This window comes from Dermacentor albipictus, chromosome 1 (genome assembly GCF_038994185.2).
Source record: "Dermacentor albipictus isolate Rhodes 1998 colony chromosome 1, USDA_Dalb.pri_finalv2, whole genome shotgun sequence".
Taxonomy (NCBI): Eukaryota; Metazoa; Arthropoda; class Arachnida; order Ixodida; family Ixodidae; genus Dermacentor; species Dermacentor albipictus.
In genome coordinates, this window is record NC_091821.1 from 211,405,593 (window position 1) to 211,420,946 (window position 15,354).

Below are 15,354 nucleotides of genomic sequence, written 5' to 3' on the forward strand. Positions count from 1 at the left end.
CATGTCTACTTAAGAGTGCATTGGCTATAGATCGGCTAAGTTACTGGACTACTATTGAAATGGCGGCCTCTATCTCCACGATGGCAGACGAGATGCCACGCTGTGTTGTTGAGTTAGGATTTCTTGAAAAACGTGTGGCATGGGCGCTAAAGAGCAGATATTTTCCCAGTAAAGTAGGTGGAAGACCAGCTTGGCTTCACTTGAAAGATATTCCTAATGGCAAACGTCTTACGTGCCGTAACTGCGGTGAGCCATGCGTTTTGCTGCTGCAATTGTATGCTCCGCGCGACGACGTCGATTCTGCTTTTCACAGAACGCTCTTTGTGTTCGTTTGCGTAACTCCGAACTGTGCAAATAAGCATGACGCAGGCAGCTTTATAGTTTTGCGGTCGCAGCTGGGCAAAGAGAACTCGTTTTACAGCAGCGAACCTCCCGTGGAATCCCCCGACACTCCGAACAGCCCTTCGGCGGAAGATTTCTGCAAAATATGCGCCGTATGCGGTGCTTTAGGCGACAAGGCGTGCGCTAAGTGCCATAGCCGTCACTATTGTTCCAAGTCCCACCAAGTATTGGATTGGAAAGACGGTCACAAGGCACGTTGCAACTCGCAGTGCTTCGATAGCTGCGAAAGGACTTCGGCGCCACTGTTTCCAGAGTATGAGCTCGTTACAGAGACAGAAGACGACGTTTGCATCAACGACGAACACTGCAAAACAGATGAAGAAAGGCTGGCGGACTACTGTCAATTTATGACCAGTCATCCGGAGTGTGAAAGTGACGGTGCAGATGTCGCGGACCTGAACAAGATGGCGGCAACCTGCCAAGATAAGGTATTTTGGAAGTTCAAGAAGACCATTGAGAAAGCACCTGATCAGGTGTTACGCTACAGTCTGGGTGGTACGCCTCTCCTGGTTGCGAGTAGAGGTGACCCTGGCGACGTGCCTTGTTGTTCGTGCGGTTCACAGAGGCATTTCGAGTTCCAGGTTTTGCCGCAATTGCTTAACAGCATTACGGAGTCAACTATCGATAGCCTGGACTGGGGGACATTATTAGTCTATACGTGCAAGGCCTCCTGCGACAGCGAACCATACCAAGAAGAATATTTGTGGAAGCAAAATTTATGTGATGAATAGTCATGAGCTTACCTGTGTGCGCCGAATTTGGAAAAGTGTGAAGGATGGGATGTTTTTACGGCGGGCCAAGCTCACCGTTTAACAAAGCAAAAAGAACGCTGACAGCCCGGAGAAGCTTCAAATGTATGGACACTGTCACGGGGATGCGTGCGTTTGCGTGGACGCTATTGAAGTATGTATCACACAATTCTGCACATAGTGCATTTAACCAATAACTATCGCTTTGCACATAAATAAAAGTGGTCTTGTCAATAATTTTCTTTTTAGATTACTCTCTTCTTATACTTAAAGAGAGGAGACCAACTTCTGTGTCGTCTGTGAGCAAACTGCTTGCAAGTGGGGAAGTGCATTTCTTATTTAGTGAATATGCAAGTGGCATAACAAGCAGACAAAATATTTGTGGGATTTGAGTGCATGGGGGGGAGGGGGGAGCATTTGAACTTGCAGAATTTAGGTGATGTGTCATAATTGCGTGCATTTGCAGTGGCAGTAAGAATGCACATTGAATTGAATTTTATTCTTGAACAAATACACAAGGAGGAGTAGCCACAATAAGCTACTGAGATTATAGCTTGACGAGGTGGCTGCCCCTTTACGCAGCAGCAGCAGTTAATAATTCTGAAATCTCGCTGTAAAAAGAGTTGTTCTTTTTTGTAGGTGAACAGTATGTCTGGAGTAAACGATAATTATAACACTCGTGGACATATATAACGTTAAATTGTTTGAAGAGTTGCTGTGTGTGAAAATGGGACGTTTGCAATTATTCTCATAAACTTCTTTTGAATTAGGAACAGTCAGTTTAGGTTTGTTTTTGTTCTTATTCTTAAGCCCCATATTAGGTGGGCGTAGGATAACTGAGAAAGCGCTAACAAGTTATATAGTAGTAGTTTTATACGTTGAGGAATGATATGTCTACATTTGTTTAGCTTACCCGCAGTTTCGCAAAATTTTTTATGAGTTTCGCGGATATGGTCATATCAAGTTAAAGTACTTGAAAAATATACGCGCAGCACTTTCATGCATTCTACTAGTCATGGTGGTCACAACCACCTTGTGTAAACCTAGGTCCTGATCCAGTGTAGTTGGATCTTTACACTGTGTGCCATTTACCTTTAGGTATATGAAACGTGATTTCTTGATCATAAGTAATGATTGGAGTATTTGTTTTTTACCGATAAATGCCAAAAGCTAGCTGCTGATTTGAAGTTTAAGAATTCGGTTTAAACCGAAAACTACTGAATTTAGGAATTTGTCATTGCTCATTGCACTGAATTTGCACAATGGGACAGAGCCCTCCCAAGTGGCGTGGGTGCTGATACAGAAGCTTCCGCTTGTGCGGGGCCAAAAGTTGGTTTCTGCATGTGCAGGTTTTGTTTTTGCCAACCTTGCCCAAATACCGGGGCCCTTGCCAACCGCATCATGACAAAGGTGAGTGGATAAGAGAGCGTTTGTGTGCGTCCATTCCTCCCCAATCTTTCTGCGGATATCCTCGTCGTGTCTGACTGTGGAAAACTTGAAGGGAATGTGGTAATGGGGTTGATGCCTTCCAAGCAGGAGCAGTCATCAGCGCATACTCTTTCCCTGTTCTTTACTCCGATACTCCCACTTCTCTCTGCTGACTGCCATTCAGGTGTCAGCCACGTGCGCTAGACAGTTGCAGTGCGCTTTTTTTGTTTTACAGTGAAGCTGTGTATGGCTAGCCAATTCGTCCGTCCGTCTGTCAGTCGCCTGCAAGCCGAAAACTCCTCTGGCACAACCCCGTGCACATGTGGAAAAAAAAAAAAAGAAGAAGAAGAGAGAGAGAGAGAAAGGAAGGCGCGCGATTAGCTAACACCACCTAGATAGCACAAGGCCTGTTTACTCTGATCCATAACATTGTGCAACCTGGCCCGAAATTCCCATTGACAAGGCCGGCATGACTAAAGTGGCGACGTCAAAAGCAGTGTTGCCTACTCGGGAACATCCCCACATCTTCTGGCAGTCACGACAGGTAACATGATGTCATGAATCGGAGTGAAGAGGCGTTGTGCTATCTAGGTGGTGTTCGATTAGCTGTGCCAGTAGCAACGTCTTTGATCTCCATCGCAGTGGAGCGCACGTGCAGCAGTTTCTCTCCAAATAGCGCTGAGATGCGAATTAGAGCTATCACGCGCTAGGCGGAAAGAGCTAGAACGCCAAATAGCAGAGCTAACGAAGGCAGTGCAAGACCTTAGGTCGAACAGCCCTCCGCAGCCACAAACCGTACAAACCCAAGCCCCATGGCAAGCAGGCAACGAGGATATCGCCAAGTTTAAAGCAGAGGTTCAGCAGATGATGCAGCAACAAATGCATCAAGTGCAATTACAAGTCGCAGAGCTCCGGAGCAGCATCCACAAGCAGACGTTTACCGCGAACATTAGAGAGAAGGCCTACCACTGCCCCACGCTGGCATCCCTCGCCGACACATCTGCAAACAACACTGAGGCTTAAACATGGCCAGTACAACTTTAAGCAAGCAAAAAACCTTAGATATATAACAGTGGAACTGCAGAGGCTACTGTAAGAAGCAGGGCCTCCTCCAACAATACATTTACACACAACAAACACCACCCGACATCATATCGCTTCAAGAGACGAGCACAACACCAACACTCGCAGGATACACGCGTTACGAGACTCAAGAGAAAGGAAGAACGGCAACCTTAGTCAGCAAGGCACTCATCGCCATAAGCCGCGACAGGATAGCCGACACCAACGTAGAGCACGTGATTGTAGAAATTATACTAAAGAAGAAAAGAAAGAGGGGCAGTATATTTATTGTAAATGCATACAGCCCCCCGAAACAGAGGAAGGCAAAATTCTACAAGCTTTTCCATGGTGCACGCAAACTAGCAAAAGACAGCACACTAATCATCCGAGGAGACTTTAACGCCATGGACAAAAGCTGGGGATACCAAACAGCAAACCCAAAAGGCAAAACGCTAGCGGAGGCAGCAGAGAACACCGACTGCAACCTTTTTACAGACCCAGACACTCCAACCAGGATCGGAAACAGCGTTAGTACCGACACTTGCCCCGACCTCACGTTCATACGAGGAGCGGAACAAGCAGTGTGGAAGAACCTGTTAGAGAACCTGGGTAGTGACCACTACATACTCAAGATGCAAGTAACTTCGGACAGGCTAAGGCGTCAGCTGGGATCGGCAAAAATTATGGACTGGAGCGATTTTCGAGAGGCATGCAATAGGAATCTCGCCGAGAACGGGATCCAATCCATAGAAGAGTGGGGAAAAATGCTCAATGAAAAACTGCGCAAGTACGCCAAAGAAATTGCGCGAACGACGCAGACGCCCGAGGTAGACGCTAGACTGCTCAAGCTGTGGGAAGCTAGATGCGGGCTCACCAAGAGGTGGAAGAAACAAAAATACAACAGGAAGCTAAAGATAAAGATCGCAGAAGTCACAGCGAAAGCAGAGGAGTACGCGGCGCAATTGGCAAGGCAAAATTGGCAGCAATTCAGCGACTCCCTCAATGGAACTTTGAACACAGCGAGGACGTGGCATATCCTCAAGGTTTTCATAGATCCGACCAAGACCAAGGCAGAAAACAAAACCATTTACCGGTTCATCCACCAGTTTGAGGGACCAGACTCGGAACTCCTGGAGAAGGTACATGTTAAGTGTTTCGGGGACACAAACCCAGCAGCTTACGCAGAGCGCTACCGAGGAAGAGAAAACGTTAACCTGGACAGACCCATCAGGCGAGAAGAGGTTTACGCAGCGATTCGAAACACAACCAGAAACACGGCCGCAGGTGCAGACAAGATCAATAACGCACTCATCCGCAACCTCAGCGAAGAGTTAGTTGCAGAATTAACCGACTTTCTCAACAAACACTGGGAAGCTGAGACCGTCCCCAAGGAGTGGAAGCATGCGGAGGTAGTCATGATTCCTAAACCGGGCAAGAAACTGCAAATTGAGAACCTCGGACCGATCTCGCTCACATCATGCCTGGGAAAACTGTACGAACGAGTGGTGACGCTGAGACTACAACAGTACATGGAGGACAACGAACTGTATCCCCACAACATGTTCGGCTTCAGAGCAAAATTATCGACCCAAGACATACTGGTTCAAATCAAAGAACTACTCAGGAATGTCCCCAGGAGCGGGAAGAATATAATAATGGCATTGGATATCAAGGGGGCTTTTGACAATGTAAGCCACGAGGCTATCCTCACGGGCATGAACGACCTGAACAGCGGGAGGAGAGTCTAAGGCTACGTCAAAGCCTTCCTTTCAAACAGAATGGCAACGATTGGCCTGGGAGAGCTCCGATCAGAGAAGTTCCTTACTCCAAACAAAGGGATGCCTCAAGGGTCGGTCATCTCCTCCACGCTTTTCAACATAGCCATGATTTACTTGGCAAAACAGTTAAAAGAAATCGACGGCATACACCATGCCGTGTATGCCGACGACATCACCATCTGCGTTAACACAGGCTCGCTCAGAGAGAAAGAAGAGAAGTTACAAGAGGCAGCCACCTGCGTAGAGGACAACGTCAGAGCAAGGGGGCTAGCCTGCTCCACTGAGAAGTCCGAGCTCCTGAGAGTTTGGAGAGGAAAGCAAAACCGCACAGTCCCCACCAGCGACGAGTTAAAGCTCAACGTCTACCTCGAGGGCAAGCCGATACCGGAAAAGACGCTCATCAGAATCCTGGGGATGTGGATACAGTCAAACCAATGCTGCACCTACACCCTCGCCCTACTCAAGGCATCCACCCTACAAGTGGCCCGCATGATCACGCGCATCTCACACAGACACCACGGCATGCGAGAGGAGGACACACTCAAGCTGGTCAGAAGCCTGGTCGTCAGCCGAGTGGCATACAGCCTCCCATACTACAATGCCATCAAGAGTGAGGTACAACAGGCGGACACGATTCTACGTAAAGCCTACAAAACCCTACTCCACCTTCCCCACAACACCTCAACCGAAAAGCTCCTAGCCTTAGGACTACACAACACCTTCGAGGAATTGAAAGAGGCGGAACTAGTCTTCCAACAACGCAGACTACAGCAGACCCCATCTGGCAGGGAGCTCCTGAAGAAACTAGGCTGCGCTGATTAACTACAAGAGATACAGAGGACCGAAACAATTCCGGACGAGTATCGCAACACACTAAATGTAGCACCCATATCCCGGAACATGGATCCCAACCTACACAAAGCACACAGAGAGACGAGGGCTGAATACCTACAAAAGACACTAGCACCCCAAGAAACGACGGTATATGTGGATGCAGTCACATATGCCAGAGCAGCGGGGCAGAGCAACAGCAACGCAGTAGCAAGGGTGATTGATTCGAACCTATGCGAGATCACCAACACATCACTACAAGGCTGTACGATAGTCGAGGCTGAAGAAGCGGCTGTCGCTCTAGCGGCAGTGGAGGGTTTTCGGTCTAAACGGTCTCTAACAATCCTTACAGACTCACAAACGGCGTGCCGCAACTACCTATGCGGCAAAATAGGGCATGGAGCGCTCCGCATACTCCGCTCCGGAGACCACATAACACAACGAAAACCAAAAGAACCAATTAGGCATACGGTAGTATGGATGCCGGGACACACGGGAGTGGCAGGGAACCAAGAGGCGGACAGGATAGCTCGAGGGTACACTTATTACCGAGCATCCAACGTAGGCGACCACGAGGGGACCGAACCTGTACCCCAAGACTATTCGGCGATACTAAATTACTACAAGGACTGCAGAAAGCGGTATCCACCACCACACAACTTCCTTAGCAAAGAGGACTCTGTCGAGTGGAGGCAGCTACAAACGGGCTCGTACCCGAACCTAAACGTACTCGGTAAAATGTATCCCACACAATACAATGACAAATGCCCTTGGTGCCACGAAACACCCACGCTGTATCACATAACGTGGGCATGCCAGAAGATAGACGTACCCGTTATACCAAACCCGAGTGCGGAGCAATGGGAGGGAGTGCTCTCCAGCGATCGCCGAGTCGACCAAGAAGGTCTGATTTGGTAAGCACAACTGGCAGCAGCATCCAGCGGAGCCCTGCACTAAGGGCAACCGACCGTTGTGCTAGAAGATGGACGAAGCCATCTGAAGACCGCAGAAGACCAGTGAATCTAGAGCTATAAAAGTTTTTCACTCACTCACACTCTCCACCTCCAAAATGACAAGGCCATGCGCCATACATACTCCTTAGGAAGAGGCAGCTTTCGATCCGCAACACCGCGAGCAGAACCAGGAACGAACTCATCCACGGCGTGTGGATGCTGCAGCCAGGGCACAAGAACAGGCTCAGGTAGCCGAGCGCAAACAGCAACTGCGTACTGAAGATCTGGCAGCCTACCAAGCTGTCATTTATTGAACTGTTGGGATTAACCCGGTGATATACACCGGGGCCGCACGTTTCAGCTTTGGTGGTTAGCCCTGTGTACGGATGGAGTGCTTGGGTGGCGGCTTTTTATTTTATTAAGTATGTATCTATTTGTTAAATAAACAAGCAGTTACATGCTAACTTGTGGACACAATAACAATAAGTAATTTGCCTTTAGGAGAAAGCTTTCTCAAAGAATAATTTAAATAATTGGGTAATTTGCCTCGCTGCCTTTTAAGACAATAAAGCTTTCTCGTGTTGCTGTTTCCCTCCCAATATAAATTTTTGTGCGCAGTTTTTCAAAGTGCTGATAATGCAGAAAAAGGTGTTACTGTAAAAAATAGGCGTCGATAAGGAATGAATTTTCCCAGGAAAATAAATGCCGATAAATGCCTCCTGAATTAAAAAAAAAAAGATGTAAGCAAATATGATTCTCAAGAAAGTGAGTTAAAGCTACCTTGAATACAAATTACTAGGTGCATGCAAATATTCCAAGTTTGGTGTACAAATTGAATGGCCCCTACTGTAGTCCCTGATTTGCATTCAATTTGAGTATTCACTATTTGAAGTTGTCAAATATTTGTTTCTTTCGAATATATAAGGACAAAAATACTTATTGCAGTCTCGAGGAAGACGGAACGATGGATGTGAAGGTTTCGAAATGATTATGCTGCAGCATAGGTGCAGTTGTTGGGGTGGGGCACTGGTATTTGAACGCACGGGGCAGATAACTTCTAGTCGCTCAATAAGAATGGCTCGCTTTTAGGTAGTCTACATATAAACTTGTTCCGATTTATTTAATTTAGCCAGTCTCGCCATGTTAGCATCCATTTAAAACAATGTGCATTGCTGTAGGATCACACTTCTCTCCTTCAGCATGCACAGCACTGCATGTGCATCTGGTAACATGCTGTTCCCTTGTTTCATTACTGTTATTACCATGGTTCCTCAAGTAATTGAAACCGGTTGTTTACAATCATTTACAAGCTCAGCTCCTCAGTTTTCCCGATGGCCCAATTGTGAATGGCATTACACGCATCTGTCAATGTAAAGCCCCTTCAGGCATGAATAATTGACTGTCTACAAATGGGTCAAATTTGCACTTTATTCCAAGGCACTTGACACGCCATTGCAAGAAAGACAAGGTTGTAGAATGGTGCCTTATGTATTTGTAGTGAACTGTAATAATTATGGAGTAATTAAATAGTAATTGTGCGGTCAGTCATGTAGTACTTTTGCATAAGAATTGAATCGGCAGCTTGAAGTGCATACACAATGTAATTATCAGTTGCAAGCATTATGAGAAAGGAAAAATCATTCTTTCACTGTTACTGTCAGAACTTGGCAACATGACAGTGCTGTCAGAAAAGTGGTTGTCTGTAGTACACAGCACATTGAAGTGAAATGGAGATGCATTAAGTATGCAGGGGGGTTGCCTCACATGAGTGGTTCTCTGTCGCAATATCTGTCGCATTTTTTTTTGCCCTTGTTGGACGTATAACTGGCAAAAAACAAATTGCACACACAAATGTGTGCACCATACCTGAAAGAGATGTAAGTCTGATTTCTTTTTTACCAAGTGCAAACTTAATATATGAAATATTAAGTAAATATAGAAAATATTGGATATAAGAAACCAGTAAATAAGAAAGTATAGGAAATTTCACTATTCAAGCAACCGTGCAATTTACCTTTGCCTCTGGCAACTTCGTAAAGGGCTGAATGGAGGATGAGGGGGAGGCATGATGCTGGGCTGGTAATGAGTGGCAGGCTTGGAATTTTTCTTGCTTTTTTCTTTTAAACTGTTCGAGGACATGTAGATGCATTGTGTATGGCCATTTAAAATTCACCATGCTGCAGTGCAAATCAAGCTTTGTTTAACCCTTACACTGCCACTCCCTAGATACCTTGGTGACCCACCCTTGCACAACACCTGCTTCTCCCGTGCATACTCATTTTGTGTTTTCAGTGCATTCTCTGCCTCTCCCAAAGCAACTCGTGGAAAAAAAGAATGTTGTGTATCTGTGGTGCTGTATAGAGAGAGGTCACCTAAGCACACAAAACTTGTAAGTTAAATTTGTGACAGCAAATAGAACAGATGTCTCTATGCTCTGCCCTTATGCCTCAGCATGGCAGCCATGGTGAGCCAGTGTGTCAGGTCCATCCGCACGTTCACAAGCAAAGGAATCTATAAAATGTTGATGAATTCTGAAATGGGACACGATGATGAAGAATCAACTTGTATGTAGCCATGAAATGTCCACTAAACCAACAAAAAAGAATGGCACTCAGAGGGTTGAATGTTCTTGGGCCACAGTACCCTTTCAACTAGGTTGTGCACATACAACCATTGGCTCACCAACTCTGTACTTGGTTCTATTGACATGAATATGACAATAGCTTTGTTGGTTCAGAGCTGGATCAAGAGCAGTACAATGCAATTAAAAGAGCCACAATTTTTAATCTCTCTATAGTCAGCCCAACAACTATACGAAATTGATGTACCATTCACTGTATTAAATATGCACTATGCAGATGTGGAGCCATTCGATTCTTAATCCAACCGTGGAGATAAATTGCCCAATGCCACTCTTTGTGCATTGTGGTTGGTCAGGCTAGTGATAAATTAATACTCCTTCAACTGCACTGCTGAGCAAGCCTAATCTTCACCATTTTTTAAAAATTGCTTTGGCTATTATGGACACTGCAGGTGAATTTCAGTTGTCGACGTGGGGCAATAAGATCATGAGCACGCGCCATATGCTGTAGGTGCGAGGCAAAGCCTGTGAGGGTGAGCCGAAGATGATGGCTCAATTGATGCACTGCACGACGTCTTCTCGCGCACGCAAGGGAGGGTGCTAGGAAAGATGCACACTGTCTTCTTGTGAGTGCAAGGGGGGAAGCAGGGAGGTAAGCTCGCGCTAGGGGGGAGGGGGGGGTGGAGTACCCTGCGCCCTCCACCCTCTCCTCTCCACCCCGTATCCTCTTGTAGTTCGGCCGTGGCTGCATCACCCTATCTTATAGGTAATTTGCAGTGGGTGCAAATGTAGGCGACCTGAGATGGCTGATGGCGTCTAATTGTGCGCTGTGTTCTCGCGTACCTAGTTCACGTTGTAGTGAGAGGCAGCATGGAGGAGAATCCGCTCGCCGCTGCTTCCGCTCTTCATGCCAACGTTGTGACAGCAACTTTTCGCGGTCATCGAGTGAGATCTGGTCATGTCTGCCTGTACACGCATGACACCATGCTTGTTATAATTTAATTAGTTAGCGAATGCCTACGGCACTTCATAAGGCTGATAAAACTACAAACCTTGCTTCATGTAGTTTTCTTACACGTTGCTATCGCTATCTATGTTTCGCCTTTCAGACGAATCTTTGCCTTTTTCTCCTCTGTGTCTGCACTGGAGTTGTCTAATGCCCCTAACATATGGGCATTCCAAAGGCTCATTGACCAGGGGACACCTATCGGGAAGGCGTTCACGTGGGTGACATATGACAAAGGAGTATCCTTTTCGGTGAAAGTCCCTTGTGGTAGGGCCAGGAGACATCCGAACACTATTGTGAGCCTAGAAGGGTAATGTCGCGTGCAGTTCTTACACAAAACAAAACTTGATGAAACACAATGGCCCCTTATTACTAATTTTGTTGCTCAAAAAACTGATTTTATACATAGCAGTGATGCAATTTGACCAGATACCTTCCTATTTTATTGTTGTGTCAGTTTTGGTTTAAGAAGGCAGCGCCATATGTCCTTTGCTGTGTTGCTCACTGAAAACATAAAGAAATTACAAAGAAGATTGCACCGTACCATATATGTCAGTGACAAAACTTCTTTTGGTAAAGGGTCCTTCAGCATAAAAGAGAGGGGTTCACTTCACTTGAGTTCACCCGTGTGTCGGGGGATGAATTTGAGCAGTTTCACGTAGCAGAAAGAACAGTTTCTTCGTATGAGCTAAAAGACGAAAGTGATAGTGCCACCGCTAGATCGTTAGTTGTAATGAGTGGTGACAAAGCATTGAGCAGCTAATGAGTGTACAACCTGTATGAGCTAATTAGTAATGAGTGTAGTAATGAGTGTACTCTAATTTAAATGCAGTTTAAAGTTAATGCAATTTAAGTGTAAGAAGTGCCTTAAAAGGCTAAACCCTTTAAACTACATTGTGTGAAATTGAGTACATTGCTTGTTTGGTCAGGTTTAGACAGATAAGAACTACTCTTGTATGCTTGGCTTGTTTGTAAACCATTGTATGAACCACTAGATCCAGTGATCGTTTGGAAAATTTCTTGCGATCCTCATTGACTTCCCTGTTTTTCTGGTGCAATTTTTTAATTTGAATACATTGAGGATTTCTTCTGTTTAAAAGGATGTAAGAAAACTGAATTTGTGGTACGGTAAGTTAAATATAATCCAATTTGGTGCTCTTTGGCCAGAATTGGCCCTTGCGCCAATAAAACGCATAAATCAATCGATGAAAAATAATTCACCTCGGTGGAATGAAGATTGTTTGCATGAATTCAGAGGAAGAAAGGCGACTCAGAAGAGACTGTTACATAATGCCCGCAACATTAGATGTAGTGTAAATTCCTTGCAGGTGCTTAAGAGTGCAGCTCTAAGGCGCCCGTTCCAGCGGTGAGCGTCCTCGTCGGCGTAACCGAGCAAATGAGCACAGCAAAAGATGAAAGAGCGAACGTGGAGCGAGATATGAAAGATGTGAGCTGCGAACGGCCAATGAGACCAATGAGAGCGGCCCCTTCAGTGACATGCACACAGGAAATTGGTGTCATGAGGACCCACCCAACCGCTCGATGGGTACTCGTAACTGGTCTCAGCTGGATTGCTCATTTTGTACCTTTGTCTGCTCGTGTCAGCTCGCGCTTGTTTCGATTGTCATGGATTGCGATTCTTTTGTAATCTGATTGTATGCTTGACGCGAATTGTGTAGTACTTTCTGGAGGTCACGCGGTACTAGCGATTACAATGGTACATTCGACGAGTTACATATAACAAAAATTTAATTCTGGCGTTTTACGTGCCAAAACTATGATTTGATTATGAGGCACGCTATAGTAGGGGACTCCGGAAATTGGGACCACCTGGGGTTCTTTAACATGCACCTAAATCTAAGTAGATGGGAGTTTTCGCATTTTGCCCCCACAGAAATGTGACCGCCGTGGCTGGGATTCGATCCTGTGACTTCGTGCTTAGCAGCCCAACACCATAGCCACCTGTGCAACCACGGCAGGTCACATATAAAAGCCAATGTGCTTGACCTGCAGATCAGATTTTCGATGATTGCCAACTCTGATGCATGTCTCTCTTAAATTCTTTGCCTCAATATTTCGCAATATGAAAACATGTATAAAGCTGCGCTCAAATTTCGCATTAGGGAGTATCGTAATCATTGGTGAATTTTTTCAACCAACCGTGTTGAAGGTAAAGGACAATTATAACATTAAACATTTTGATTTCCTTTCTAAATCAGTAAACATGCAATGTGTAGCTTTCTACGCTTTAATTATTGCTTTGACAGTAAAAGCAGGGTCAACAGTTCTGTTTCCCAAATACATAAATGATTAGTTAGAAGTTGTCACTAGGAGGTTGGAAAGTCGCTTGTTCCCCAACTTCTGCCACCTCCGTTGATCTCCTCGACTGATGAAGATTTTAGTGAAATCTGCTTGTCCGAATTGTCAGATGTTTTTAAGTTTTCTAGTGGGGGCGCTGGGCCCCAATCGCAAAGTTATTCTCTAGAAATAATCAATTCAGTCAGAAGGGCATAACTGTCATTGGAATAGAAAACTGCAAACATGATACTCTTGCTTAAAAATTCGAGGGACAGTTATGTGTTAGACAATATGAGACCCATTGCTTGAATTTAAAATTTTGTAAAGTTGATCAAAAGACTCTACATATTCACGATATGAATTTCCTTAATTAGAGAAAGAACCTGGGCCATATTCATATTGTTATCAGCCTAGGTTGCTCAATATGGCAAGCTCATATTGACCTTGAAAATCGTATTAAGTTTTCATGGTGCCAAAGGCAGTATGCGGTGTTGGTCACTCTCTACCTTGCAAAAGCTTATATAGATAGCATTTTAACTGGTGATATTAGTCAACCAGCTCGAAAGCCAACTTTCCAATGTATTCAAGCATGAATTGCATTTTGAAGCTGTCGTGAATATAATGATTTTTCATGTCATGAAGATGTACCTACTGAAGTCTATGCTGATGACATTACGTTTATCTCATTGGCAAATATGTGGCATTCGCGGACTATATTAAAACCTACAAACATACCTGTCTGATGACAGAAGACGACAAAAACTCTGAGGTAGTTGCGGCTACATCAGGCTCTTTAGTTTTCATGTGTTTGAAGAAAGTTTTTAGCCCGTACAGGACATACAAGCTGACCAGAAGTATATAGAGCGTCATCATCGAAACCGACCAACACCAAGCATTCACCCTATCTTCAACTGAACGTATGCGCCCGGAGATGGGGCGCTGTGGCTAGGCCTGAAATGGCCACGCCGAGCTCTGTTGGTGGGCAGCAACCCGCAGCCGCAGCACTGCAGTCACCGGTAGTCCAGACACATGCAAGCACTGGCGCTTCAGACATGGCGCCGTTTGACCAGCCATGGCTTCCAGACATCGCCTCGAGCATGCGAGCCTCCATGGACGAACACCTGGCTGAGCAGCCAGGGATTGCAACACCAGATTTTCTCAAAGGACAACACCAGGACATTGACTTACAGTGCTCTCTTGCTGCAAGGACTAATTGGCTTCCTGTATTACTGAGACACCTGATGATGCCGCAGTGATGCCACCACTTAAGAAGGTAATGGCCGTCCTTGAGGTCTCCACCATTTCTTATCTGACTCCCTTTTCTGACCCATCTTTCACTGTCCATATCAGGCCAATCATTAGGTTTGATATTGCTTCCACCTCCCCAAAAGCAATGCGGCATGTTATTGATCAGTGTCTTTGCACCCGTGGCTACCACGGGTTCGCTGTACATTAAGCCTGGAACGCTGTAATACACAGTCCACCTTGCCTCTCTGGATGACGTGCAAAAGATATGCGATATAGGAAGAATACCAGTGACAACTAATAAATATTTGCTAACACAGACATATTTTGCGTCAGGACCTAACTTGCAGCGATGCTTCCTTCACGACCTCGACCCAAACGACTCCACTCCACAAAGTATTCGGAAACTGCGGTTTGTGTCCCATAATGCACTTGCTGTTTGGCGTCTGAATAATGGCAGGACTTACCTTGTCACCATACAAGGTCCTCGGGCATCACCTGAAAATTTTTATATAGCTGTATAGTGCTCCCAAAGCAGTCTAAACCACGCATTGTGTACTGCTACAGGTGTTAAAGTTGGACACCTGCAAAAGTATTGTCCAACATCTCCTGACCCAGAACGAACAACACCGGAGGGAAAGCCTCGCTATCGTTGCGGGCTTTGCAAATCAGATGAGTATGACTTCACATCCCCGATATGCCTGACCAATTGGCTGCCTCAGCTCATGCCCATGTGCGTAGTGCTACATGGGACACACCAGAGCCTGCCTTGCTTACCAATCACTTCCAGGAATCAATACTGCCAGAAGACGCTTGGCCAAAGCCAGAGATGACCACCCAAGCAGGCCCGTCGTATTCTAAGTTGCTGAAAATTTCAAAAAAGGGCAAATCAGTTTCTTGCCTTGCTGGGAACAAATAAGGCTGAGGTAGCTGAAGAGCAAGATACTGTTGACTTGGATGCACAGATAGCGTTGCTGTCACGGCAGCTGGAACTGTTGCGCAAAAGGAAAGCACGAATGGC

The 15,354-nt window shown here is 45.7% G+C and overlaps 1 long non-coding RNA gene and 1 pseudogene across 1 annotated transcript in view; both read left to right on the forward strand.

Annotated features, from left to right (window-relative positions):
- Nucleotides 1-8: 8 nt before the first annotated feature.
- On the forward strand, nt 9-1,388 carry LOC135916001 (programmed cell death protein 2 pseudogene; annotated as a pseudogene).
- Nucleotides 1,389-2,498: 1,110 nt separating this feature from the next.
- LOC139054175 (uncharacterized) overlaps nt 2,499-15,354 on the forward strand; it is a 34,253-nt gene continuing 21,397 nt past the window's right edge. The window contains exons 1-2 of the long non-coding RNA XR_011511058.1: nt 2,499-2,561; nt 10,894-11,007. This is a non-coding gene — a long non-coding RNA (uncharacterized lncRNA). The remainder of the gene's footprint in view (nt 2,562-10,893; nt 11,008-15,354) is intronic.